Source organism: Lithobates pipiens, unplaced genomic scaffold (genome assembly GCF_037356315.1).
Source record: "Lithobates pipiens isolate NorthernLeopardFrog02 unplaced genomic scaffold, aLitPip1_a1.2 Scaffold_16, whole genome shotgun sequence".
Taxonomy (NCBI): Eukaryota; Metazoa; Chordata; class Amphibia; order Anura; family Ranidae; genus Lithobates; species Lithobates pipiens.
The window spans coordinates 222,691,013-222,696,392 of NW_027507748.1; the positions used below are offsets into that span (position 1 = coordinate 222,691,013).

The following is a 5,380-nucleotide window of genomic DNA, read 5'->3' on the forward strand; positions in this document are numbered from 1 at the left end:
CAAGTTTTCGGGCCCCCCTTTTTGAAATGATGAGGCCTAGGCCCAGTACAGGAGGGCTGGCTGTACTGCCTCATCAGCAGCCCTGTTTATACTGCTATCTTTCCAACTGTATGTATGTAAAGAATTTGTTCGCTCACATTTGAAAGGACTTTACATTAAGAATGTTAATATTGAGCTGAATAAAAGGTGAAGATAATAGTTTCTTTTGTATTAATATATACACAGAGTGATTCATTTTTTCCATTACTGAGATATGAAGCCTATAAAAAAATGCTGTCCTTACCACTGCTGCCTATAGAATGTTTTTGATTTAGGGTCATCAATCTCTAAGCCTTAAACTCTTTTTATAAACATAATACTGGCTGGTGATAAATATATAACTTACCATTAGGGGTCTTCCGGCTGGAACACATTGCATGCTCTTTCTCTTGTTCCCTAGTGGCAGCGGATTGTACTTCTGCATTGAATGGCCCTTACGTAATGACAGGTGAGCACTATTCGATGCTGTAGTAATCTGAGCCTGGGCTATGTGAGATCCAGCCCAGGGGGAAGGTTCATGACAACCTGGGCTTAGCAGTGAGTTAAATTAAAGCGGACCGTCAGTCATTTTTTCAACTTCCCATCTATTACATCTTCTGCCCTTGTTGTTTTAACTTTGGATAGTAAAACTTTTTTTTTCTGCCAGTAAATCCCTTATACAGCCCACTTCCTGTGTCTTGTCTGGTCATTCGCCTAGGCTTATGACATTATGCAAGGCTCTCTCACTCTTGTGAGAGTTTGCCAGGAAGTGGGGGGGGGGGGGGGTGAGTCATAAGAGGGCCAATGAGAGCTGCGGGGCTGAAGAGCTGGAGGTGTGCCTCTGTGTAAATCCAAGAAGTGAACAGGCAGTAGCTTCAGCTGCCCACGGTTAAAATGCAAAGTGGTTGAAGGGAATCTTCAGAGTGGCAAAGATGTTTTTATTACAAATTATGTGAGCCGACTGCAGTTCCTCTTTAAGCTGTGCCTGAAAGTCTGAGGACAGCTATGGCTGAAAAGAAGTACTGCTGGGACACATTTGAATTAAAAGTGTGTGTTACAGCAAAAACTCATTTTTAAAAATTTTTTTATTCATGTGTGTGTATATATATATATATATATATATATATATATATATATATAAACATGAATAAAAATAAAATAAAAAAAGGATACAAATATATATATATATATATATATATATATATATATATATATATATATAAACATGAATAAAAATAAAATAAAAAAAGGATACAAATATATATATATATATATATATATATATATATATATATATATAAATAAAATCTCTCTATATCTATATATATATATATATATATATATTTGGCTGTAGAGTTTTGTTTTAAGTCAACATTCTACAAATTGAGAATAAAGAATGTATAAGTGTAAATATGTTTATGCATAACAAATTTTCAGTAGGTACATCAGGTTATCAAATCATGTTTTTTTTTTTTTTTCCAGGAAAAGATAAGATTTACATTTTTAATGAAATGACTTTAAGGTCCCACACGTCATCATTTTTGTCAATGCCATTGAGCATTTAGTTGAGGTAGAAACAACAGTGCTAGGAATTGAAACATAAACTATTTTATATATTTTGTTAAAAATAAATTATACAATCAATTTGCCAAATACATTTTATTAGCCTGCCTAAATATCTACATGGTTATGAGCACATTTTTATGCCACACAGGATAACAAAGCACAAATATGTTGTCAATGAAAGGCTAACAAAATATATTTATAGACTTAAAACATGACGACCTTCTTGCCTAAATTTCCAACCTGAAAAAAAAAAAAAAAAGAAAAGAAAAAAAGTCAGAAAATATTTTACAGCCACATGTAATCCATACATTGAATTTCTTTGGTATGCTGTGACATATAAATGATATAAATGATATATAAATTCTTGTTTTGTCTGGGCTATTCACTCAAGAGTAATGGTAAGATTGTCAGGAAGTCTAATTAAATGGTGCCAAGTAGACTAGTAAACGTTTATTTATTTATTTTAGGTACTTACTGTATATAGCACTGACAATTTACACAGAGCTTTACATATACATTGTATATTCACAAGTTGATTGAAATCATCAATTTCTTTTTTTTTTTGGGGGGGGGGGGGGGGGTGAGGGACACTGGAGGGTTTGATGGGGCTTGTCAATCCATTCCATATAGAATTTTCAAAGGTCTGTGCTTCACCACTGAAGAAAAGCAAGTATTGATAAGTCCAATAAACAGAATTGCTGCATATACAACAAATCATGGAGATCCCGAACAACTGCTTAAAACCCAAGTGTAGTAAAAAAAAAAAAAACACAAAAATCAGCACAAGGGATATGGCTCACTATTGCTGTGCTGCTTCTCCTGTGCTGCTGTATCATGGTCCCCTTTAATTCCTCCTCCATCAATGTCCCCCCATCCCCAAAGCAGTAATGTGGCATAAACACGGAGCATACAACACACACTCACGTTGAACTGGATGGACTGGTGTCTTTATTCAACCTTACCAACTATACAACTATGTCATCTTCTGGTGTGACGGGGGTTAACAGAACTAAGGGCACTGTCACATGCACTTATTAGGAGTGCCTGGCTATGCCCGCTTTTTTTGCCCAGCTTTTCCATTCATAGGCCGCGTACACACGGGCGGACTGTTCGCCCAACCTTGTCCGCTGAACAGTGTTTGGGCGGACAGTCCGCTCGTGTGTGGGCTTTCAGCGGACAGTTTCAGCAGACAGTTTGACGGACAAAGTCTTTCGGAAATTCCGAAAAACTGTCCGCTGAAACTGTGTTTGAGCGAACAGTCCGCCCGTGTGTAGGCTACTTTCGAAATGAGCAAACTGTTCCCGCTCGGAGGAAAGTCTGCTCATTTCGAGCGCGTGTGAAGGTAGGCGGGGCCCGCGACGGAGACGTCGTGGGCTCCGCCGCCTGGAATGGGCTTAAAGGGGAACCCCAACGCCGAAAAAAATCGGCGTGGGGGTTCCCCCAAAGTCCACAACAGACCCTTGTCCGAGCACGCTACCCGGCCGGCCAGGAAAGGGGGGCGAGCGAGCGGTACCAGGGCCTCCTGAGCCGTACCAGGCCGCGTGCCCTCAACATGGGGGGGGTGCCTTGGGGAAGGGGGGGCCGCGCGGCCCCCCCACCCCAAAGCACCTTGTCCCCATGTTGATGAGGACAAGGGCCTCTTCCCGACAACCCTGGCCGTTGGTTGTAGGGGTCTGCGGGCGGGGGGCTTATCGGAATCCGGGAGCCCCCTTTAAGAAGGGGGCCCCGGATACCGGCCCCCCACCCTATGTGAATGAGTATGGGGTACAATGTACCCCTACCCATTCACCTGTGAAATAAAGTACAAAAAAAACACAACACAGAGAAAAAATATTTTATTGCACAGCTCCGGGGGTCTTCCGTCTTCGGGGGTCTTCTCGCCGGACTCCTCCGCTATCTTCGTGTAGCTCTTTTACTAGCGGAGGAGCCCGGCTTTCTTCCTCCCCGCCGCCGGCCTCTTCTCCCGACTTCGGGGGTCTTGTCCCCCTCTTCGGTTCTTCTGCCGGGCCACCGCGCCTTCTTGTAGCTCTTTTGCAGGCGGTGGCCCGGTCTTCTGTCGCCGCTGCCTTCCGTTCTTCTGTCGCCGCCTTCGGTTCTTCTGCCGGGCCACCGCGCCTTCTTGTAGCTCTTTTACAGGCGGTGGCCCGGTCTTCTGTCGCCGCTGTCGCCGTCGCCGCCTTCCGTTCTTCTTCTTCTTCTTGTTCTTCTTCTTCTTCCCCAGGAGATGTTGACACGTCGCTCTCTCCGGCCGGAATGCCAGAGCCGCGCTGTGCGGTCACTTATATAGTGACAATGGGGCGGTGTCACATGGTATATGTCACATGGGTTGGTCACATGGTGACCCCGCCCCCTTACGATGTCATAGTCCCCATGTGACATCAACCCATGTGACCAACCCATGTGACATATACCATGTGACACCGCCCCATTGTCAATATATAAGTGACCGCACAGCGCGGCTCTGGCATTCCGGCCGGAGAGAGCGACGTGTCAACATCTCCTGGGGAAGAAGAAGAAGAACAAGAAGAAGAAGAAGAACGGAAGGCGGCGACGGCGACAGCGGCGACAGAAGACCGGGCCACCGCCTGTAAAAGAGCTACAAGAAGGCGCGGTGGCCCGGCAGAAGAACCGAAGGCGGCGACAGAAGAACGGAAGGCAGCGGCGACAGAAGATCGGGCCACCGCCTGCAAAAGAGCTACAAGAAGGCGCGGTGGCCCGGCAGAAGAACCGAAGAGGGGGACAAGACCCCCGAAGTCGGGAGAAGAGGCCGGCGGCGGGGAGGAAGAAAGCCGGGCTCCTCCGCTAGTAAAAGAGCTACACGAAGATAGCGGAGGAGTCCGGCGAGAAGACCCCCGAAGACGGAAGACCCCCGGAGCTGTGCAATAAAATATTTTTTCTCTGTGTTGTGTTTTTTTTTGTACTTTATTTCACAGGTGAATGGGTAGGGGTACATTGTACCCCATACTCATTCACATAGGGTGGGGGGCCGGTATCCGGGGGCCCCCTTCTTAAAGGGGGCTCCCGGATTCCGATAAGCCCCCCGCCCGCAGACCCCGACAACCAACGGCCAGGGTTGTCGGGAAGAGGCCCTTGTCCTCATCAACATGGGGACAAGGTGCTTTGGGGTGGGGGGGCCGCGCGGCCCCCCTTCCCCAAGGCACCCCCCCATGTTGAGGGCACGCGGCCTGGTACGGCTCAGGAGGGGGGGCGCGCTCGCTCGCCCCCCTTTCCTGGCCGGCCGGGTAGCGTGCTCGGACAAGGGTCTGTTGTGGACTTTGGGGGAACCCCCACGCCGATTTTTTTCGGCGTTGGGGTTCCCCTTTAAGTCCATTCCAGGCGGCGGAGCCCGCGACGTCTCCTTCGCGGGCCCCGCCTACCTGTACACGCGCTCGAAATGGGCGGATTTGCCTCCGCCTTACGTGGGCGAGTCCGTTCATTTCAAAAGTTGAGCGAACTGTTTGGCAAACAGTTCGCTGAAACAGTCCGCTCAAAAAGTGCCGTGTGTGGCCATGTCCCTCCATGCTAATTTTGAGCGGACTGTTTGCCGAAACTGTTTGACAAACAAAGTTGGGCGAACAGTCCGCCCGTGTGTACGCGGCCATAGAAGCCATACTACAGCTTCTATAAATGAAATGCAATTTATGAAAAGAAAAGGTATGGATGATTGAAAGGTCTGCCCCCTCCATTCATTGATTGTGTTTCATTCATAGAAAATGTAGTGGAGCAACTGTAAGGAAAGGGAGGGCAGAGGGCATGGTTGGGCACTCTTGATGAGTGCAAATGATAGCTTCCTCAG

At 46.8% G+C, this 5,380-nt stretch overlaps 1 protein-coding gene across 1 annotated transcript in view; it reads right to left on the bottom strand.

Annotated features, from left to right (window-relative positions):
* Positions 1–1,662: 1,662 nt before the first annotated feature.
* MYBPH (myosin binding protein H) overlaps positions 1,663–5,380 on the bottom strand; it is a 94,345-nt gene continuing 90,627 nt past the window's right edge. The window contains exon 11 of the mRNA XM_077481112.1: positions 1,663–1,824. The gene's annotated coding sequence lies outside the window, so the exon portion shown is untranslated. The remainder of the gene's footprint in view (positions 1,825–5,380) is intronic.